Below are 25234 nucleotides of genomic sequence, written 5' to 3'. Positions count from 1 at the left end.
TTGCATGAAGAAGGCCACTGCTCTCCAAAACTAACATTGTTGTTCGTCCCACATTTTGCTAAAGATCACATGGACATGCCAGAAGGCTATTAGAACAATGTTTTGTGGACAGATGAAACAAAAATAGGGCTTTTTGGTTTAAATGAGAAATGCTAAGTTTGGAGAAAAAAAAGACACTGCATCACAAGATAAATACCTCTTATCATTTGAGAAACACTATGGTAGTAGATCATATTTAAGGGCTTTTTGGTGCCTCTGAGCCAGGATGGTTTTCCACAATTGATGAAGCAATGTACTCTGAATTATAATCCTAAAGGAAAATGTCAGGACATCTGTCCATTAACTGAATTTCATGAAAACATGCAGCAATTTGCAGCAATACAATGACCCAAAACACACAAGTCGTTCTACAAAAATATGTTTAGAGAAGAATAAAGTTAAAACTTTGTAAAGACCATCTCAAAATCCTGACCTTAAAGGGGTGGACTGATATCTATAACTCAACTCAACTCAAAAATATTGCCAGAATCCGTCCCTTCCTCAGCCCACAATCTACCAAAACTCTTGTGCATGCCCTCTTCATCTCCCGCCTCGATTACTACAACACCCTCCTCTGTTGCCTCCCCGCTAACTCCCTTGCGCCACTCCAGTCTGTCCTCAACTCTGCTGCCCGGCTAATCCACCTCTCTCCTCTCTACTCCCCCGCTTCTCCCCTCTGTAAATCCCTCCACTGGCTCACAATTCCCCAACAAATCCAGTTCAAACTACTAACCCTGATATACAAAGCCATCCACAACCTGTCCCCTCCCTATATCTCTGAACTAATCTCCCAATATCTTCCCTTACGTAATCTACGATCCTCCCAAGACCTCCTACTCTCCTCCACACTTATTCGTTCCAATCCTCACACAACCGCCTCCAAGATTTCTCCCAAATATCCCCCATCCCCTGGAATTCCACGCCGCAACACGCCGATTATCCACCACCCTCGGATCCTTTAGACGAAACCTGAAAACCCATCTCTTCAAGAAAGCCTACAGCCTGCAATAACCATTCTGCCACCTCACCACCACCCGAGCTGCCGCGTCACCACCACCTGAGCTGCTGCACCCCCGACCTTCTTTCTCTTCCCCATTATCCTATAAAATGTAAGTCCACAAGAGCAGGGTCCTCTCCCCTCTGTACCAGTCTGTCATTATAAAATTTGTTTACTGTAAATGATATCTTTAACTCTGTACATAGCCCCTTTCTTATGTACGAAACACAAAAAACTATTTGAGCGGGCACCATCCACTAATATAAGAAGGGGGATCTCCAGATGCATTAAATGCATCAAAAATTGGGATCACCACCCTAATAATTTTGATAACAAATATAACATTTTTTATTGTAAGCACCACACAGAAAACATGTTAAAAACATTTTCAAAAAAACCTCAAGCAGGGTAGAGGATTTGGGTCCAAATAAACACAGGTTAAATACTCAAAAAAGCACTTCACAGTCAAATCTATTAATGCATATATCATATAGACAAGAATAATATTCAATAATATTAAATAACCAGTATATGCATGCTGTTAGCCAATAAAAATACAAATACACAGCAACCCCATTGGGGTGACAAGTGCAGTTTTTGCTGCACAAAGCCACGAGACACTGAAAGCAAAGTTTCATTCAGACCTCAGATCAATTTCCTCAATATAAAAATGACAAAGTCTAATATTTTTGGTTCTCTTTGTCTACTTTTAGGACATGTGTGAAAATTTGATGTAGTTTTTGGTTAAATTTAAGAAAAACTATGGAAAAGAAACACTGTATATAACTGCGTATAGATGTGAAGTGAAAATAATTCAACGTACATTCATAATTCCAAGGCGTAAAGCAACATGAGAGTAGCAGTGATTGGTGCAGGAAACAGTGGACTGACATCCATTAAATGCTGCCTGGATGAGGGACTGGAGCCAACGTGTTATGAAAGGACTGACGACATTGGTGGACTCTGGAGGTTCACAGTAAGTTTTGCAATAATGTTTTAATTTGCAATAAAGTACTTTATATAGTGAACAATCTGCACTCCTCTAACTATCATGTGCATTCAATAGTACTAATTTCTTAGTAAGGGCAGAGCTTTCTAGGTATGAGATAATTGAAAAAAAAAAAAAGGGTTTCTGAAGCTGAGGGGGAATTTCAACTCTCCATGTCTTATTATATGGTAGTCCTAAAAATACTATGGTGAAACTAATTAACCAGCCAAGAGAGAACTTAGTGAGCACAAGACTGTTGCTTTAAATCACTAAGTTTTGCAGGAACAATATTATAAGGCTGCCTATGAGAGGAGTGACGTCACACCCCCGGAAGAAGCAATCTTGCGAAATGGCGCTCATTGGGTGAGGAGATCGTCAGCAGCAGCCACCTTCCACCGCGCAGCATTACAGCACCAGGCTTGTAGCACCAACCTTGCAGCAAGTAATTAAGTACATGAATAACTCGAATTTGGAACACGCCAAATACTTTACACACCTGCCTCTTTTATGGTGATTAACTGGTGCTGGTGATATGATATATAATTTACAAGCCATAGCGTCTTTTCACTTTTCACCTGCTGGTGCCTTGCCTTTACTTCTCCCCTCATAGGCCACCTTATAATATTGCTCCTGCAGAACCTAGTGAATATTTGTGTGGTATTTCCTGATGAAGAAGCCACTTCGGTCACATTCACACATCAGGTTTTTACCGTCAGGCACAATCCGTCGAATGTTGAAAAAAATGAATCCGTTGCAGATTGTGAAAATCTGATGCGACGGATCCGTTTTTCGATGGATCCAACTAGCTTAGACAGCTAATTGTGTCTCAAAAAATTGGAGCATGCTCAGTTAAAAAAACAGAATCCATCGCCGGATTCCATCATTTGATGGATTCGGCGCCATAGGGTTCGATTGTAGTAAACGACCGACGGCAACGGATCCGTCACTGTTTTCGACGGACACAAAAAACATTTCTATGTCTGTTTTTTTCTGGCCCCTGGAAGACCAATTTTCGACGGATCTGGCAAAAAACGGTTGAAACATGAGACCATTCATTGCAATCCGTCGCTAATACAAGTCTATGAGAATAAAACGGATCCGGCGGCAACTTTTTCCAGATCCATTTTTTCAGAATATGCCGGATTGAGCCTGACAGCAAAAATCTGATGTGTGAATGTAGCCTTAGACTTTGAAACGTGTTGAATAAACCACCTTTCTTTATGTGAAATGCGCTATGTTGCCATGATAACTCATCAGGACCCCGTGGTCAAGCTGTTGGGTGGGTTCTCCTCTGTCAAACTGCTTACATGAATTTGAGTTATCTCCAAATATTTACATGGTAGATACAGGGAACATTCATTAGGCCCTTGGCCAGGCTGACAACCCATCAGCATCCTACTGTGTAGGTACCAATAAGTTAACAGACGGGGAAGCTTTTTCTTAGCTGCTTAGATGCCGAAGTCTCTAGTTTCTATGAGACCTAAGAGAATAAACTATTATCTAACTAAATCTATTAGATGATTGGGGAGTAAAATGTAGTGCATAATTGAAGTTCTTTAATATGAAAAATACCATTACTCGTTAATATTACACATGTATTATCTGTTCTTTTACATTAATTTCCAGCCAGAGGTGGAGAATGGCAGATCCAGCATCTATGAGTCTGTTGTCAGTAACACTAGTAAAGAAATGATGTGTTATAGTGACTTTCCCTTCCCAGAAAGTTTCCCAAACTTTCTTCACAACTCCAAGATGTTGGAGTATTACAGGAAATATGCAGAGAAGTTCGGTCTAATGAAATACATTTAGTTTAAGGTAAAAAATAACAAATATATAATGTATTGTTCGTAGACTACGGGGAAAAATTGAACGTCCACATGATTTTGATTTTCTAGCTAATTTCCAATGTTCATTGCATGCTGTAAAATACAAGTATTTTTCCATTGAACAATCCATAGCGACTCTAAATTCGCCATTTGTGTATCAGTTTACGGTAGTTTTTGTAATAAACTGTCAAAATAAACAAATTAAATAATGACTGGAGAGAAATGTAAGCAACTATCTTAAACTTTTCGCATCACTCACCAAATTTTAAAAGTGACGATAACAAAGAGGAAAGCCTAAAAATGGCTCAAATTTTGGTCCAAGTCTATATCTGCTATGCAAACTTACGATATTAACTCTTTTCCAACATTGGGCGTACATTTACACAGATGTTGGACTCCCTCCCTTTGATGTGGGCTCCGGCGGTGAGCCCACATCTTTCATGGTACATGTCAGCTGTTTTGAACAGCTGACAAGTGCCCGGAACATCCGCGGGTGGAATCACGATCCACCCGCGGCTATTAACCCTTTAAATACGACTGTTAAATGCCGACAGCGGCATTTAACATGTGCTTCCAGCAATCGCGCCGGAAATCCGCCCACAGGTGACTTCCGTCACGTCAGCGCGGGTCACTGGTGGGTTGGCATCACAACCGGAGGTCTCCTGGCTTGCTGTGGTTGGCGCTCATAACAAGTGAGTAATTCTACTACATAGAGGCGATGTGATCATTGCCTATATGTAGCAGAGCCGATCAGGCTATGGCAGCTTCTAGTCTCCGATGAAGACTATTGAAGCATGCCAAAAGTAAAAAAAAATGTTTTTAAAAAAATAAAAAATATAAAAAAGTTCAAATCACCCCCCTTTCGCTCCATTTAAAATAAAACAATAAAAAAAAAAAAAAAAATCAAACATACACATATTCGGTATCGCCGCGTTCAAAATCACCCGATTTATCAATTAAAAAAAAAGATTAACCTGATAGCTAAATGGCATAGCAAGAAAAAAAGTCAAAACGCCAGAATTACATTTTTTTGGTTGCCACGTCATTGCATTAAAATGCAATAACGGGCGATCAAAAGTTCGTATCTGCACCAAAATGGTATCATAAAAACATCAGCTCGGCATGCAAAAAATGTGCCCTCACCCAACCCCAGATCCCGAAAAATGGAGACTCTACGGGTATTGGAAAATGGCGCAATTTTTTTCTTTTAACAAAGTTTGGAATATGTTTTCATCACTTAGATAAAAAAAGAAACTAGACATGTTTGGTGTCTATGAAATCATAATGACCTGAAGAATCATAATGGTAGGAAAGTTTTAGCATTTAGTAAACCTAATAAAAAAGCCAAGCAAAAAACAAGTGTGGGATTGCATTTTTTTGCAGTTTCACCACACTTGGAATTTTTAACCATTTTTTAGTAAGTAACATGGTAAAACCAATGGTGTTTTTCAAAAGTACAACTTGTCCTGCAAAAAACAAACCCTCACATGGCCATCTTGACAGAAAAAATAAAAAAGTTATGGCTCTAGGAAGAAGGGGAGCAAAATACGAAAATGCAAAAAAGAAAATACTTCTGGGGGTTAAGGGGTTAAAATATACACTATATGCCTTTCAGTAAATTTTCTGAAAAATACTTCAGGGGATTTTAAAGGCTTGGGACAAAAGTCACTTTATTTGACTGCAGACTGCAAAATTGTGACAGCATGTAGTGTGCACACTGTCATGATTCCCCAGTATTCACAGGACGGCCGAGGTCAGACATAACGTATAAAAATATGGTCCGCTTTTTATGGCTGAGATACGCAGAAAAGTTCCTGAACAGTGATCCGTATGTCATCTGTTGGCAAGGTGTGGCTGCATATTTTGCGCATGTAAACCTCCGTATGGCATCCGTACGGCGAGATTTTCTCACCGGCTTGCAAAATGGACATAGAATGGATCCATGGGCTCAAATATTCGTGAAAACATATATACAGTCTATACATATATACATATATATGTCAGTGAGACACATATATCTATCTATATAATCATCTAAGGGGTACTTCTGTCTGTTTGTCTGTCTTTCTGTCTGTAACGGATGTCCCGCATCGCTGATTGGTCGCGGCCGGCCTATGCCTATGCAGCATCAATAGTAAAAAGATATAATGTTAAAAATAATTAAAAAAAATAAAAAATTGTGCTATTCTCTCCTTCCGCAGTCCACCGATGCACGCGATGCTGCCACCAGTTTCCGTTCCCAGTGATGCATTGCGAAATTACTCAGATGACTTAGCGTTCTCGCGAGACCGCTAAGTCATCTGGGTAATTTCGCAATGGATCACTGGGAACGGAAGCTGCCGGCAGCATCACACGCATCTGGACAGCTTCGGTGGACGCCAGAGGGTGAGTATATAACTCTTTTTTATTTAAATTTTTTTTAACAGGGATATGGTGCCCACACTGCTATATACTACGTGGGCTGTGTTATATACTGCGTGGGCTGTGTTATATACTGCGTGGCCTGTGTTATATACTACGTGGGCTGTGTTATATACTACGTGGGCTGTGCTATATATTATGTGGGCTGTGTTATATACTGCCTGACTGCTATATACTACGTGGGCAGTGTTATATACTGCATGGCCTGTGTTATATACTGCGTGGGCTGTTATATACTACGTGGCTGCTATATACTATGTGGCTGTGCTATATACTACGTGGCTGTGCTATATACTACGTGGCTGTGCTATATACTACGTGGCTGCTATATACTATGTGGCTGTGCTATATAGTACGTGGCTGTGCTATATACTATGTGGCTGTTTGCTACGTGGCTGTGCTACATACTACGTGGCTGTGCTATATACTATGTGGCTGTGCTATATACTACTATACATATTCTAGGATACCCGATGCATTAGAATCGGGCCACAATCTAATATATATATATATATATATATATATATATATATATATATATATATATATATATATATATATATATATATATATATATATATATATATATACACACATATATACATACACAGTACAGACCAAAAGTTTGAACACACCTTCTCATTTAAATATTTTTCTGTATGTTCATGACTATGAAAATTGTACATTCACAATTAAGGCATCAAAACTATGAATAAACACATGAGGAATTATATACTTAACAAAAAAGTGTGAAACAACTGAAATTATGTCTTATATTCTAGGTTTTCAAAGTAGCCACCTTTTGCTTTGATGACTGCTTTGCACACTCTTGGCATTCTCTTGATAAGCTTCAAGAGGTAGTCACCAGGAATGGTTTTCACTTCACAGGTGTGCCCTGTCAGGTTTAATAAGTGGGATTTCTTGCCTTATAAATGAGGTTGGGATCATCAGTTGTGTTGAGCAGAAGTCTGGGGGATACACAGCTGATAGTCCTACTGAATAGACTGTTAGAATTTGTATTATGGCAAGAAAAAAGCAGCTAAGTAAAGAAAAATGAGTGGCCATCATTACTTTAAGAAATGAAGGTCAGTCAGTCCGAAAAATTGGGAAAACTTTGAAAGCTACCCCAAGTGCAGTTGCAAAAACCATCAAGCGCTACAAAGAAACTGGCTCACATGAGGACTGCCCCAGGAAAGGAAGACCAAGAGTCACCTCTGCTTCTGAGGATAAGTTTATCCGAGTCACCAGCCTCAGAAATCGCAGGTTAACAGCAGCTCACATTAGAGACCAGGTCAATGCCACACAGAGTTCTAGCAGCAGACACATCTCTACAACAACTGTTAAGGGGAGACTTCGTGCAGCAGGCTTTCATGGTATAATAGCTGCTAGGAAACCATTGCTAAGGACAGGCAACAAACAGAAGAGACATGTTTGGGCTAAAGAACACAAGGAATGGACATTAGACCAGTGGAAATCTGTGCTTTGGTCTGATGAGTCCAAATTTGAGATCTTTGGTTCCAACCACCGTGTCTTTGTGCGACACAGAAAAGGTGAACGGATGGACTCTACATTCCTGGTTCCCACCGTGAAGCATGGAGGAGGAGGTGTGATGGTGTTGGGGTACTTTGCTGGTGACACTGTTGGGGATTTATTCAAAATTGAAGGCATACTGAACCAGCATGGCTACCACAGCATCTTGCAGTGGCATGCTATTCCATCCAGTTTGCATTTAGTTGGACCATCATTTATTTTTCAACAGGACAATGACCCCAAACACACGTCCAGGCTGTGTAAGGGCTATTTGACCAAGAAAATTACTGATCATGTGCAGTACACTTCAGGATTGTCATTGAATTAGCTGGCATAAGGATTCCATATTGCTTTTGGCCCATTTCTGCGCGGAAAAAACCCTGTATGCACATAGCCTAATTGTTTAGATGTAGCACAAATATAAATAACATGACTAGGGTTGAGCGACTTTTATTTTTATAGGATCGGGTCGGGTTTCATGAAACCCAATGCAGTGCAATGGGATACTATGGTTCCCAGGGTCTGAAGGAGAGGAAAATCTCCTTCAGGCCCTGGGATCCATATTAATGTGTAAAATAAAGAATTAAAATAAAAAATATTGATATACTCACCTCTCCGACGCAGCCTGGACCTTACCGCTGGTAACCGGCAGCCTTCTTTGCTTAAAATGAGCGCGTTCAGGGCCTTCCATGACGTCACAGCTTCTGATTGGTCTCGGCCGCCCATGTGACCGCCACGTGACCAATCACAAGCCGTGACGTAATTCTCAGGTCCTAAATTCCTAATTCTAGGAATTTAGGACCTGAGAATTACGTCACGGCTTGTGATTGGTCGCGTGGCGGTCACATGGGCGGCCGCGACCAATCACAAGCCATGACGTCATCTAAGGCCCTGAACGCGCTCATTCTTAGGAAGGAAGGCTGCCGGAAAGAAGCCGAGGGTGAGTATATTCCTATTAGGTATATACTCACCCTCGGACGCGCCCTGCTTCTTTCCGGCAGCCTTCCTTCTTAAGAATGAGCGCGTTCAGGGCCTTAGATGACGTCACGGCTTGTGATTGGTCGCGGCCGCCCATGTGACCGCCACGCGACCAATCACAAGCCGTGACGTAATTCTCAGGTCCTAAATTCCTAGAATTAGGAATTTAGGACCTGAGAATTACGTCACGGCTTGTGATTGGTCGCGTGGCGGTCACATGGGCGGCCGCGACCAATCAGAAGCTGTGACGTCATGGAAGGCCGTAAACGCGCTCATTTTAAGCAAAGAAGGCTGCCGGTTACCAGCGGCGATGTCCAGGGGCCTCCGGAGAGGTGAGTATATCAATATTTTTTATTTTAATTCTTTATTTTACACTTAAATGTGGATTGCGATACCGATTTCCGATATCGCAAACATATCGGAACTCGGTATCGGAATTCCGATACCAGATTCAGAAGATCGCCGACCTCATGGCCGACCCCACACAGGGGTCGGGTCGGGTTTCATGAAACCCGACTTTGCCAAAAGTCGGCGACTTCTGAAAATGGCCGACCCGTTTCGCTCAACCCTAAACATGACAACTGCAGAGTATTCATAAACCATTTTTTATATTACACAGGTTTGGTCCAAGAAGAGAAAACACACTGCTGGTGGATTGGATGAGCTGACACAGATATAGGCTGCAAGCTCAATATTTTGGGGCTTTTCATGACTTATCCAATTCTTACTTTTACTCTTATTTGGACCCTGCACACCAGCACAGTTTCGCTTGACAGGTCCAGGGAAATGGCCACCGGAGAGGAAGCAAATAATAACCACATGGGATCGGATTTTAAAGCCAAATAAAACCTGTGTTGTAAAACACAAGAAAATAGCTTAATTTCCTTGATATTTGGGCTTTGGGGATTGTGTGCTCTGGCTGATCTATTCGCTATCATTATGTACAAGAACTGGTAAATGTGTGAAAGTTGGAATAGTAGATTAAGTGGTCACATACTTTTAGAAAAATGTTTTACAAAATCAGCATCTTTAATACATGAGGCTTTTACTACAGTTTTACCACACGTGTAGTTATAGTACTAGAAATTAGAAATGTAAATACAATATATGTGCTCGCATGTAAAACATTTCCAATCTTGTGAGTATACCCTCAGCACATAATGCAATTGGGCCTTACTTAATCAGACAAAACAAATTTACTAATTTACTAATATATATATATTAGTTTATAATATGCTCTAATTAAGAATCATAATAGGTTATAATAAAATAGAGTAATAAAGACATAGTTTTGGAATTAAAAATACAGATCAGATATTGTTGTGTACTGCTTATGTTTTAGAGTGCAGGGTAGAGTATGTCACCATGGAACAGACAGACCAACTGTTGAGGGGAATTTATTAACAGGAGTAAGATTCTCCTCACAGGGAGTAAACAGGGGGTTAATAGAGATAAAGCAAACAGTAAACAGTTAAGCGGAATCGAAACGGTTAACGAATGTTCTTGTAACTTATCAGTCCAGGGAGGTCCTGACTGGAGGGTCCTTATTCCCATGTGGGTACAGTCACCAGCAGCGCTTGAAGATCCTGAAGTCTCTCCTCTGTCTCCTGGGAACTGGAGACTCCGGGGTTAAGTCTTTGCAGTCTTTTCTCCCAGTGAAGCTGGAAGCAGGAAGTAGCACAGCCACTCTACTGCGAGTCTCTGTATATTAGGCTGGCAGTCTCTCTCTGCAGCAGCAATGCTACACACACACTGAGCAGTTTACTTGTCACACTCAGGGGTCCTGGCTTGTCAGTGCGGTCACCGAGGCTTCCCGCTCAGGTCACTGTCAGGGGATACGTCTTCTCTGATTATGGAGGCTTCCAAGTCCACACTCTCACATCCAGCCTCCACTACAGCTGGTATCTCAGCCTCAATGCCCTCACGGGGAGCACTCTCTCGGAGAGCACGGCGCTGCAGCTTGCTCTCTCTCTGGTGCGCTGTTCCCTTTGTCTCGCGCGCTCTGCTCTCCCGCTCTTTTCTGACCACACCCCCTCTCTTCCTCTCTGCCCCCAGCAGTCACATGGTCCCTTCTGTCCAGGGCAGAAAGTCCTCCCCTTAACAACCCAGCTGTCCGACTAAGTGGTTCCAGGTAAGGAGCAGGGAAAGCAACCTCCTTACACTTACCTACTATTCATTTTTTTATTTGTAGGTGCTGCTGCTTTTCTTTCAGTTTTCAGAGTTTGCGTTAATTGTTATTCTCCTGTTATTAAATTGCTTCAGTTAGTCACAAAGAATGAACATAAGTTTTCAATTGACTTGCTTTTTCTATTTGCTGCTGTGAGAGATTTTATCTTACATAGTATATAAAGTCTTTCAAAGGAACTTCACTACCAGAGCTTGGCAAGTTTGCCAGGTAGCTGCATTCCAGGTTGAGAAGTTAACTCCTAAGATCCCATTTAGCACTCTACAGCCCATGATTTTTATACAGCAGTTATCTGCACAACTCCCTCCCTCTCAGCTCCTGACTGAGCTTCTCTTATCATTACTGTCTAATAACAACTTCCTCCCCTCTTTTCCCTAGCTGGCAACTTCCAGAGTAGTTCTAATTACAGCTATCACCTTCCTGAGTTAAGTGCTTGTTCAGATGCACTGCCATCTCTACATGTAAATACAGTGATAACAGTGTAGAAACAGAACAAACACCAACAGACCATTAATGTGTTGTAGTTGGACAAAGCTATTCACTAGAACATCCATTCAAGGAGGAGCACCCCCAAGCAACCAGGAAGTAAAGAGACTGCATAGCTTTGAGCTGCTCAAGAGACAAGAGAATATCCCATTAATTACAGATAACTGATATGGCCAATAGTTATTACATACCAGTAACCATTATGATAAATGTGAAGTTAACCTCTGCAAACGCAGCTGATACCGAGCATTGATTTTTTTGTAATGCAGCAGCGTTCCTATTCATCCCTTGTGAAATGAAGTGCAACACCTCTCCATGCAAGTGAATAATACAGTACAGTGTAAACTGAGGGTCCTGTTCCAATTTTTGTTTTGCCCATTCTGCAAATTCAGCGTGCCGATCTGGCATTAGACAAACATCCCTTCGGCGGATATTAGCTACTCCCAGATGGCACCCTTATAAAATACAGCTGCTGCAGCATCTCAACAATGATGACCCAGATCGGCGCATTGAATTTGCAGATTGGGCAAAGCAAAAGTTGGAACCGGACCCTCAGTTTACACAGAACGTTATGTTCAGTGATGAGGCAAACTTTTTTGGGTAGGCCATTTATATGGATACACCTAAATAACATGGGAATGGTAACAGTTTTCTTGCATAGGGTGTCTTGCATTGAAATCTGCTGCAATGACTCGGACACTGCCTTCACCACACATCAACACAATTTCTATCCGCTCCTCACGTGTTAACCTGAGACATGTCAATGCCTGTAAACAAAGAGAAACTTGTAAATAACTCATGAAAGAATAAAGTTACATTAAAACCAAGCACACCATTGTTTTTCTTGTGAAATTCTCAAAACGTTTGATGCGTCACATGACCCTCTTCCCATTGAAAAAAATAAAGTTGGATCCAAAATGGCCGACTTCAAAATGGCCACCATGGTCACCACCCATCTTGAAAAGTTTTACCCCTCTCATATACTAATGTGCCACAAACAGGAAGTTGATATCACCAACCATTCCCATTTTATTTAGTTGTATCCATATACATGGCCCACCCTATAGAACAACATTTATCTTCTATATATTTCTGTAATTTTTGTAATTTTCTACTGTTAAACTTCCTATAATGTGCTTTGCTATAAGATTTATGTTGCCTTTATCACCTGTTTTCTTGAGTCTCATCTGTATTTTGTGTAGTTTACCTATACTATAAATATATCACTTATTCTGAATCAATAAATGTGAAGTAAACTAATGCTAATGGTTGGTTTAATATGATTAGTAAGTGTTTATTTTTATAACTTGTAGATATTTCTCAGTAAACTTCACTGACTATGCGAATTAATGATGTATACTTTGTAATCTCTTATGTAAAGTGCCACATTTTTTAGTCCTAAAAATACTACCAACGTCTGATGTAAGGGTGCATTGACACTAAATGATCTCATGCATACATGCTGATTGGCGGTCATTTAGCAGCCTGTTTAGACAGGCCGATTGCTCCTTTATGTGCATAGAATGTTTGTTAATACAATAATTCTGTGCTCATAGTGTGCAATTGTTCTTAGCAGCACAGGATGATGTTCTGCCAAGAATGAAGATTTGTAAGCAAGCTTAAAGAGAATTTGTCAGTAGAGTCAACTCTCCTAAGTCGTCTATGACTGTATGTAGGTTATAGAAAGGTGAATAAAATGATACATTGATATCTGTGATCCAATGTCTTATTCCAGAAAAATCCACATTCTTGTCCATATGTAAATTAGCTGTTAAGATCTATGGGCTGGACATAGAGAATCTCCCTGAGAATCTGCCTCCAGTACTTATTTTAAATGAAAGGGAGTGTTACCATTGTGAGCCATGTAATGACTGGCAGTCTGCTTTTCTGATCTGTATACAGTGGGTACGGAACGTATTCAGACCCCTTTACATTTTTCGCTTTTTGTTTCATTGCAGCCATTTGGCAAATTCAAAAAAGTTATTTTTTTCACATTAATGTACACTCTGTACCCCATTTTGATTGAAAAAACAGAACTGTAGACATTTTTGCAAATTTAATTAAAAAAAACAAACTGAAATATCACATGGTCATATAAATTCAGACCCTTTGCTCAGTCACTCATATTTAAGTCACATGCTGTCCATTTCCTTGTGATCCTCCTTGAGATGATTCTACTCCTTCATTGGAGTCCAGCTGTGTTTAATTAAACTGATAGGACTTGATTTGGAAAGGCACACACCTGTCTATATAAGACCTCACAGCTCACAGTGCATGTCAGACCAAGTGAGAATCATGAGGTCAAAGGAACTGGCTAAAGAGCTCAGAGACAGAATTGTAGCAAAGCACAGATCTGGCCAAGGTTACAACAGAATGTCTGCTGTACTCAATGTTCCTAAGAGCACAGTGGCCTCCATAATCTTTAAATGGAAGAAGTTTGGGACCACCAGAAGTCTTGCTAGACCTGGCCATCCAGCCAAACTGAGCATTCGTGGGAGAAGAGCCTTGGTGAGAGAGGTAAAGAAGAACCCCAAGATCAATGTGGCTGAGCTCCAGAGATGCAGTAGGGAGATGAGAGAAAGTTCCACAAAGTCAACTATTACTGCAGCCCTCCTTCAGTCGGGCCTTTATGACAGAGTGGCCTGACGGAAGTCTCTCCTTAGTGCAAGACATCTGAAAGCCCACATAGAGTTTGCTAGAAAACACATGAAGGACTCACAGACTATGAGAAATAAGATTCTCTGGTCTGATGAGACGAAGATAGACCTTTTTGGTAATAATTCTAAGCGGTATGTGTGGAGAATACCAGGCGCTGCTCATCACCTGCCCAATACATTCCCAACAGTGAAACATGGTAGTTGCAGGATCATGCTATGGCGGTGTTTTTCAGCTGCAGGGACAGGACAACTGGTTGTCATTGAAGGAAACATGAATGCGACCAATTACAGAGATATCCTGAATGAAAACCTCTTTCAAGATGCTCTGGACCTCAGACTTGGCCTAAAGGCCCCGTCTCACATAGCGAGATCGCTAGCGAGATCGCTGCTGAGTCACAAGTTTTGTGACGCAACAGCAACCTCCATAGCGATCTCGCTATGTGTGACACGTACCAGCGATCAGGCCCCTGCTGCGAGATCGCTGGTCGTGTCGGAATGGCCTGGACCTTTTTTTGGTCGTTGAGGCCCCGCTGACATCGCTGAATCGGTGTGTGTGACACCGATCCAGCGATGTCTTCACTGGTAACCAGGGTAAACATCGGGTTACTAAGCGCAGGGCCGCGCTTAGTAACCCGATGTTTACCCTGGTTACCAGCGTAAATGTAAAAAAAAAACAAACAGTACATACTCACCATCTGATGTCCGTCAGGTCCCTTGCCGTCTGCTTCCTGCTCTCACTGAGTGCCGCCGTACAGTGAGAAGTGAGAGCACAGCGGTGACGTCACCGCTGCGCTCTGCTCTCACTGTACGGCCGGATCTCAGTCAGAGCCGGAAGCAGACGGCAAGGGACCTGGACACCGAAAGGCGAGTATGTACTGTTTGTTTTTTTTGGTAACCAGGGTAAACATCGGGTTACTAAGCGCGGCCCTGCGCTTAGTAACCCGATGTTTACCCTGGTTACCCGGGTGCTGCAGGGGGACTTCGGCATCGTTGAAGACAGTTTCAACGATGCCGAAGTCGTTCCCCTGATCGTTGGTCGCTGGAGAGAGCTGTCTGTGTGACAGCTCCCCAGCGACCACACAGCGACTTACCAACGATCACGGCCAGGTCGTATCGCTGGTCGTGATCGTTGGTAAATCGCTTAGTGAGACGGGGCCTTAAGGTTCACCTTCCAACAAGACAATGACCCTAAGCACACAGTGAAAATAACAAAGGAGTGGCTTCAGAACAACTATGTGACTATTCTTGACTGGCACAGCCAGAGCCCTGACCTGAACCCAATTGAGCATCTATGAAGAGACCTGAAAATGGCTGTCCACCTGCGTCTACCATCCAACCTGACGGAACTGGAGAGTATCTGCAAGGAAGAATGGCAGATGATCCCCAAATCCAGGTGTGAAAAACTTGCATCATTCCCAAGAAGACTCATGGCTGTACTAGCTCAAAAGGATTCTTCTGCTCAATACTGAGCAAAGGGTCTGAATAATTATGACCATGTGATGTCTCAGTTTTTTTTTAATACATTTGCAAAAATTACTACATATCTGTTTTTTCAGTCAAGATGGGGTGCAGAGTGTACATTAACCCCTTAATCCCATTTGACGTACTATCCCGACGAGGTGACCTGTGAATTAATTCTCAGGGACGGGATAGTACGTCATGGGCGATCAGCCGCGCTCATGGGGGGGAGCGCGGCCAATCGCCACCGGGTGTCAGCTGATTATTACAGCTGACATCTGGCACTATGTGGCAGGAGTGGTCATGGACCACTCCTGGCACATTAGTCCCCGGAACACTGCGATCAAACATGATCGCAGCGTTACGGCGGCACAGGGAAGCATCGCGCAGGGAGGGGGCTCCCTGCATGCTTCCCTGAGACCCTCGGAGCAACGCAATGCGATCGTGTTGCTCCGAGGGTCTCCTACCTCCTCCTCCCTGCAGGCCCGGATCCAAAATGGCTTCGGGGGGGCCTTCCAGGTCCTGCAGGGAGGTGGCTTGCAAGCGCCTACTCAAGGCGCCGGCAAGCTTCCCTGCAGTGCCTGTCAGATTGCTGATCTGACACAGTGCACTGCAAAGTGTCAGATCAGCGAACTGACGCTATAGTGTGATGTCCCCCCCGGGACAATGTTATAAAGTAAAAAAAAATATTTACACGTGTAAAAAAAAAAAAAAACCTAAATAAAGAAAAAAATATATTATTCCAATAAATACATTTCTTTGTCTAAATAAAAAAACAAACAATAAAAGTACACATATTTAGTATCGCCGCGTCCGTAACGAAACAACCTATAAAACTGTCCCACTAGTTAACCCCTTCAGTGATCACCGTAAAAAAAAAAAACCGAGGCACAAAACAACGCTTTATTATCAACCGCCGAACAAAAAGTGGAATAACATGCGATCAAAAAGAGGGATATAAAAAAAAGGTACCGTTGAAAACGCCATCTTGTCACACAAAAAACAAGCAGCCATACAGCATCATCAGCGAAAAAATAAAAAAGTTATAGTCCTCAGAATAAAGTGATGCAAAAATAATTATTTTTTATATAAAATAGATTTTATCGTATAAAAGCGCCAAAACATAAAAAAGATATAAATGAGGCATCGCTGTAATCATACTGACCCGAAGAATAAAACTGCTTCATCAATTTTATCAAACGTAGAACGGTATAAACGCCCCCCAAAAGAAATTCATGAATTGCTGGTTTTTGTTCATTCTGCCTCACAAAAATCAGAATAAAAAGCGATAAAGAAAGTCACGTTCCCGAAAATGGTACCAATAAAAACGTCAACTCGTCCCGCAAAAAAACAAGTCCTCACATGACTCTGTGGACCAAAATATGGAAAAATTATAGCTCTCAAAATGTGGAGACGCAAAAACTATTTTTTTGCAATAAAAAAGTGTCTTTTAGTGTGTGACAGCTGCCAATCATAAAAATCTGCTAAAAAATCCGCTATAAAAGTAAATCAAACTCCGCTTCATCACCCCCTTAGTTAGGGAAAAATAATAACCGTGCCTCCTGGGTGTGGGTGCGGACAGGTAACGTGCAATTAGCTGTCCTGCCGGTCTCTGATGTAAGGCGTGGAGGTTCTTACAACCTCGGTGTTCCAGCTACCGGATTTCTGCGCCTCAGATGAAGGCAGCCTACTCAGGGCTGGTCCCCTTCTAGTATCATCTCCTGTGCTTCCTCTCCTGCATGCTCACTGCAATCAATTCTGCCTTCCAAAATGTCTCTTTCTGGGAGCTGCAGCTCTGTGGCATGCACAGCTCCGTTGACCCTCTGTCTTCCTCAGATGGCTGTCTGGAGCTCACTCTTGGAGCTCTGTCAGGAACTCACTGACTTTCCCTACAGACTACCAGTTATATCTATATGGGGAGTCACCTAGTAAATAGGATCAAAAGCTCCCCCTGGTGGCCTGGAGTGTGAATGTGTTGCATGTTTGTGGTACCTGGTTACAGTTATCCTCCGAACATAGCTTCACTCTCCCTGGGAGGAAAGCAATGCCACTGTGATGACCAGGACCCTGGGGGGGCCACACTCCATCACTTCCGAGCTCTCTCGTGCGCCAAAACAGGGGTTTACCCCAACATATGGGGTATTAGCGTACTCAGGACAAATTGGACAACAACTTCTCCTATTACCCTTGGGAAAATACAAAACTGGGGGCTAAAAAATAATTTTTGTGGAAAAAAATTTACGGCTCTGCGTTATAAACTGTAGTGAAGCACTTGGGGGTATAAAGTGCTCACCACACATCTAGATAAGTTCCTTAGGGGGTCTACTTTCCAAAATGGTGTCAATTGTGGGGGGTTTCAATGTTGAGGCACATCAGGGGCTCTCCAAATGCGACATGGCGTCCCATCTCAATTCCAGTCAATTTTGCATTGGAAAGTCAAACGGCGCTCCTTCCCTTCCGAGCTCTGCCATGCACCCAAACAGTGGTTTACCCCCATATATGGGGTATCAACATACTCAGAACAAATTGTACAACAACTTTTGGGGTCCAATTTCTCCTGTTACTGTTGGTAAAATAAAACAAATTGGAGCTAAATAAATTTTTGTGAAAAAAAATTAAATGTTCATTTTTATTTAAGCATTCCAAAAATTCCTGTGAAACACCTGAAAGGTTAATAAACTTATTGAATGTGGTTTTGAGCACCTTGAGGGGTGCAGTTTTTAGAATGGTGTCACGCTTGGGTATTTTCTATCATATAGACCCCTCAAAGTGACTTCAAATGTGATGTGGTCCCTAAAATAAAATGGTGTTGTAAAAATGAGAAATTACTGGTCAACTTTTAACCCTTATAACTCCCTAACCAAAAAAAAGTTGGTTCCAAAATTGTGCTGATGTAAAGTAGACATGTGGAAAATGTTACTTATTAAGTATTTTGTGTGACATATCTCTGTGATTTAAGGGCATAAAAATTCAAATTAGGAAAATTGTGAAATTTTCAAAATTTTCGCCATATTTCCATTTTTTTCACAAATAAACACAGGTAATATCAAATAAATTTTACAACTATCATGAAGTACAATATGTCATGAGAAAACGTTGTCAAAATCACTGGGATCCGTTGAAGCGTTCCAGATTTATAACCTCATAAAGGGACAGTGGTCAGAATTGTAAAAATTGGCCCGGTCATGTTGTGAATTCTGCTTTTGGGCTCCCTCCGGTGGTTGTAGGTGGTAATGCAGTTGTCCCTGAGTTGCAGTCCTAGTCAGGTGTATCTGCTGATTGCAGTTCTGACTGGGGTATTTAGGCGTGCAGGATTCATTAGTCCTTGCCAGTTGTCCATGGTTGTTGGGAGGTTTTGGTCCTGGTTTGGTTCCTTCTGCCTTCTGCCAAATCAGCAAAGATAAGTGTCTGGTTTTGGTTTCTGTGGCACACATGCTGTGTGCTTAATAATTCAGTGCTATTCAGTGTTTTTTTTTGTCCAGCTTAGATTGTGTCAGTATTTTCTCAGTCTTGTTGGATTCTCTGGAGTGGCAGATATACATTCCATGTCTTTAGTTAGATTGTGGAACTTTTTGTATTATCTGCTGTGGATATTTTTGGAAGGGTTTTAATACTGACCGCTTAGTATTCTGTCCTATCTTTCCCTATTTAGCTAGAGTGGCCTCTTTTGCTGAATCCTGTTTTCTGCCTGCGTGTGTCTTTCCTCTCCTACTCACAGTCAATATTCGTGGGGGGCTGCCTATCCTTTGGGGTTCTGCTCTGAGGCAAGGTAGTATTCCTATTTCCATCTATAGAGGTATTTAGTCCTCCGGCTGTGTCAAGGTGTCTAGTGTTATGACCCCAATGGCGAGGGTCTCAGAGATATCAGCAAGTCTGCAAAGTACAAAAATCCAGCTCATAGGGCAGTGGTAACTGGGTTGACCATATATCTACTCCTAACGCCAACCCTAGAAGTAGCCGGGGAACATGCCTACGTTGGTCGCTAGATGTCTCGCGCCAGCCGGAGAGCTAACTACCCCTAGAAGAGGAAAACAAAGACCTCTCTTGCCTCCAGAGAAAGGACCCCAAAAGTAGGATACAAGCCCCCCACAAATAATAACGGTGAGGTAAGAGGAAATGACAAACACAGAGATGAACTAGGTTTAGCACAGAGAGGCCCACTTACTAATAGAAGAATATAGTAAGATAACTTATATGGTCAACAAAAACCCTATCAAAAATCCACGCTGGAGATTCAAGAACCCCCGAACCGTCTAACGGCCCGGGGGGAGAACACCAGCCGCCCTAGAGCTTCCAGCAAGGTCAGGATACAGATAATATAGAAGCTGGACAAAAAATGCAAACAATAACGAATTGCAAAAAGCAAAAAAGCAGACTTAGCTTAATCATGCAGGAACCAGGATCAGAAGACAAGAGCACTACAGATTAGCTCTGATATCAACGTTGCCAGGCATTGAACTGAAGGTCCAGGGAGCTTATATAGCAACACTCCTGACGTAACGACCCAGGTGAGCATAAAAGGAATGACTGACAAACCCAGAGTCAAATCACTAGTAGCCACTAGAGGGAGCCAAAAAGTAAATTCACAACAGTACCCCCCCTTAGTGAGGGGTCACCGAACCCTCACCAAGACCACCAGGGCGATCAGGATGAGCGGCGTGAAAGGCACAAACTAAATCGGCCGCATGCACATCAGAGGCGACCACCCAGGAATTATCCTCCTGACCATAGCCCTTCCACTTGACCAGGTACTGAAGCCTCCGCCTGGAGAGACGAGAATCTAAGACCTTCTCCACCACGTACTCCAACTCGCCCTCAACCAACACCGGAGCAGGAGGCTCAGCAGAAGGAACCACAGGCACAACGTACCGCCGCAACAAGGACCTATGAAATACGTTGTGAATGGCAAACGACACCAGAAGATCCAGGCGAAAGGATACAGGATTAAGGATCTCCAATATCTTGTAAGGACCAATGAATCGAGGCTTAAATTTGGGAGAGGAGACCTTCATAGGAACAAATCGAGAAGACAGCCATACCAAATCCCCAACACGAAGTCGGGGACCCACACCGCGGCGGCGGTTGGCAAAACGCTGAGCCTTCTCCTGTGACAACTTCAAGTTGTCCACCACATAATTCCAGATCCGCTGCAACCTATCCACCACAGAATCCACCCCAGGACAGTCAGAAGGCTCCACATGTCCCGAGGAAAAACGAGGGTGGAAACCAGAGTTGCAGAAAAATGGCGAAACCAAGGTGGCAGAACTAGCCTGATTATTAAGGGCAAATTCAGCCAACGGCAAGAAGGTCACCCAATCATCCTGATCAGAAGAGACAAAACACCTCAAATACGCCTCCAGAGTCTGATTAGTTCGTTCCGTTTGTCCGTTAGTCTGTGGATGAAAAGCGGACGAAAACGACAAATCTATGCCCATCCTACCACAAAAGGATCGCCAGAACCTGGAAACAAACTGGGATCCTCTGTCCGACACAATATTCTCAGGAATGCCGTGCAAACGAACCACGTTCTGGAAGAACACAGGAACCAGATCAGAAGAGGAAGGCAGTTTGGGCAAAGGAACCAGATAGACCATCTTGGAGAAACGATCACATATCACCCAGATGACAGACATGCCCTGAGACACCGGAAGATCCGAAATGAAATCCATAGAGATGTGTGTCCAAGGTCTCTTCGGGACAGGCAAGGGCAAGAGCAACCCGCTGGCACGAGAACAGCAAGGCTTAGCTCGAGCACAAGTACCACAGGACTGCACAAATGACCGCACATCTCTTGACAAGGAAGGCCACCAAAAGGACCTGGCCACCAGATCTCTGGTGCCAAAAATTCCCGGGTGCCCTGCCAACACTGAGGAATGAACCTCGGAAATGACTCTGCTGGTCCATTTAGCAGGCACAAACAATCTGTCAGGTGGACAAGAGTCAGGCCTACCAGCCTGAAATCTCTGCAACACACGTCGCAGATCTGGAGAAATAGCTGACAGGATAACTCCTTCCTTAAGAATACCCACAGGTTCAGCGACTCCAGGAGCATCAGGCACAAAGCTCCTAGACAGAGCATCGGCCTTCACATTCTTAGAACCTGGTAAATACGAAACCACAAAGTCAAAACGGGAGAAAAACAATGACCAGCGGGCCTGTCTAGGATTCAGGCGTTTAGCAGACTCGAGGTACATCAGATTTTTGTGATCAGTCAAGACCACCACACGATGCTTAGCACCCTCGAGCCAATGACGCCACTCCTCAAATGCCCACTTCATGGCCAACAACTCCCGATTGCCCACATCATAATTTCGCTCTGCCGGCGAAAACTTCCTAGAGAAAAAGGCACAAGGTCTCATAGTAGAGCAACCAGGGCCTCTCTGCGACAAAACGGCCCCTGCCCCAATCTCCGAAGCATCCACTTCAACCTGAAAGGGAAGTGAGACATCAGGCTGGCACAAAACAGGCGCTGAAGTAAACCGGCGCTTCAACTCCTGGAAAGCCTCCACGGCAGCAGGAGCCCAGTTAGCCACATCAGTGCCTTTCTTGGTCATATCCGTCAACGGTTTAACAACGCTAGAAAAATTAGCGATAAAACGACGGTAGAAGTTAGCAAAACCCAAGAACTTCTGAAGACTCTTAACTGACGAGGGTTGAGTCCAATCATGAATAGCTCGGACCTTGACTGGGTCCATCTCCACAGCAGAAGGGGAAAAAATGAACCCCAAAAAGGGAACCTTCTGTACACCAAAGAGACACTTTGAGCCTTTAACAAACAAAGAATTTTCACGCAAAATCTTGAAAACCATACTGACCTGTTCCACATGCGAGTCCCAATCATCAGAAAAAAACAGAATATCATCCAGATAAACAATCAAAAATTTATCCAGATACTTCCGGAAAATGTCATGCATAAAGGACTGAAAAACTGAAGGTGCATTAGAGAGCCCAAATGGCATCACCAAGTACTCAAAATGACCTTCGGGCGTATTGAATGCGGTTTTCCATTCATCTCCTTGCTTAATGCGCACAAGGTTGTACGCACCACGAAGGTCTATCTTGGTGAACCACTTGGCACCTTTAATCCGGGCAAACAAGTCTGACAACAACGGCAAAGGATACTGAAATTTGACAGTGATCTTATTCAAAAGCCGATAGTCAATACAAGGCCTCAAAGATCCGTCCTTTTTAGCCACAAAAAAGAATCCCGCACCAAGAGGGGAAGAAGAAGGACGGATATGCCCCTTCTCCAGAGACTCCTTGATATATGAACGCATCGCGGTATGTTCAGGTACCGACAGATTAAACAGTCTTCCCTTAGGAAACTTACTGCCTGGAATCAAATCTATTGCACAGTCACATTCCCTATGAGGAGGCAATGCACTTGACCTAGACTCGCTGAAGACATCCTGATAATCAGACAAATACGCCGGAACTTCCGAAGGCGTAGAAGTAGCAATAGACACGGGCAGGGAATCTCCATGAATACCATGACAGCCCCAACTTGACACTGACATTGCCTTCCAGTCCAAGACTGGATTATGGGTCTGTAACCATGGCAACCCCAAAACAACCAAATCATGCATCTTATGCAGAACAAGAAAACGTATCACCTCCCGATGTTCAGGAGTCATGCACATGGTAACCTGTGTCCAAAACTGCGGCTTATTTTCTGCCAATGGCGTAGCGTCAATACCCCTAAGAGGGATAGGATTTTCTAATGGCTCAAGAACAAAACCGCAACGCTTGGCAAATGACAGATCCATAAGACTCAGGGCAGCACCTGAATCTACAAACGCCACGACAGGATACGATGACAGTGAGCAAATCAAAGTTACAGATAGAATGAACTTAGGTTGCAAATTACCAATGGCGACAGGACTAACAACCTTAGTAAGACGCTTAGAGCATGCTGAGATAACATGTGCAGAATCACCACAGTAGTAACACAAGCCATTCAGGCGTCTATGAATTTTCCGCTCATTTCTAGTCAGGATTCTATCACATTGCATCAAATCAGGTGCCTGTTCAGATAACACCATGAGGGAATTTGCGGTTTTGCGCTCCCGCAACCGCCGGTCAATTTGAATCGCCAGGGCCATGGAATCATTCAGACCTGTGGGAATGGGAAAACCCACCATCACATTCTTAATGGCTTCAGAAAGGCCATTTCTAAAATTTGCAGCCAATGCACACTCGTTCCACTGGGTCAGCACGGACCATTTCCGAAATTTTTGGCAATACACCTCAGCCTCGTCCTGGCCCTGAGACATAGCCAGCAAGGCTTTTTCGGCCTGAATCTCAAGATTGGGTTCCTCATAAAGCAAACCGAGCGCCAGAAAAAACGCATCAATATCAGCCAATGCCGGATCTCCTGGCGCCAGCGAGAAAGCCCAATCCTGAGGGTCGCCCCGTAAAAAAGAAATAACAATTTTCACTTGCTGAGCGGAGTCTCCAGAGGAACAGGGTCTCAGGGACAAAAACAATTTACAATTATTCCTGAAATTTCTAAACTTAAATCGGTCTCCGGAAAACAGTTCAGGAATCGGTATCTTAGGTTCTGACATAGGATTTCTGGTAACATAATCTTGTATGCCCTGCACACGAGCAGCAAGCTGGTCCACACTTGTAATCAAGGTCTGGACATTCATGTCTGCAGCAATCACAAGCCACTCAAAGGTAAAGGGGAAAAGAAAAAAAAACTCAGAACTTTCTTTCTTATAATCCCACTTCTGCAATGCATTTAACATTTAGTACTGGCCTGGCAAACTGTTATGACCCCAATGGCGAGGGTCTCAGAGATATCAGCAAGTCTGCAAAGTACAAAAATCCAGCTCATAGGGCAGTGGTAACTGGGTTGACCATATATCTACTCCTAACGCCAACCCTAGAAGTAGCCGGGGAACATGCCTACGTTGGTCGCTAGATGTCTCGCGCCAGCCGGAGAGCTAACTACCCCTAGAAGAGGAAAACAAAGACCTCTCTTGCCTCCAGAGAAAGGACCCCAAAAGTAGGATACAAGCCCCCCACAAATAATAACGGTGAGGTAAGAGGAAATGACAAACACAGAGATGAACTAGGTTTAGCACAGAGAGGCCCACTTACTAATAGCAGAATATAGTAAGATAACTTATATGGTCAACAAAAACCCTATCAAAAATCCACGCTGGAGATTCAAGAACCCCCGAACCGTCTAACGGCCCGGGGGGAGAACACCAGCCGCCCTAGAGCTTCCAGCAAGGTCAGGATACAGATAATATAGAAGCTGGACAAAAAATGCAAACAATAACGAATTGCAAAAAGCAAAAAAGCAGACTTAGCTTAATCATGCAGGAACCAGGATCAGAAGACAAGAGCACTACAGATTAGCTCTGATATCAACGTTGCCAGGCATTGAACTGAAGGTCCAGGGAGCTTATATAGCAACACCCCTGACCTAACGACCCAGGTGAGCATACAAGGGATGAATGACATACCCAGAGTCAAATCACTAGTAGCCACTAGAGGGAGCCAAAAAGTAAATTCACAACAGTCTAGGGTTTGTTAGGCACACCCCACGGCTACTTTTAGTTGCAGTGTTAGTTCAGGTTTTGCGGTCAGTACAGTTTCCACCTACTCCAGTGAAAGTTCATGCGGCTCCAAAGTCACCGGATCATAACAGTACAACTG

This window comes from Ranitomeya variabilis, chromosome 8 (assembly GCF_051348905.1).
Source record: "Ranitomeya variabilis isolate aRanVar5 chromosome 8, aRanVar5.hap1, whole genome shotgun sequence".
In the NCBI taxonomy this organism is placed as follows: Eukaryota; Metazoa; Chordata; class Amphibia; order Anura; family Dendrobatidae; genus Ranitomeya; species Ranitomeya variabilis.
Note: the sequence above shows the minus strand (reverse complement) of the source record.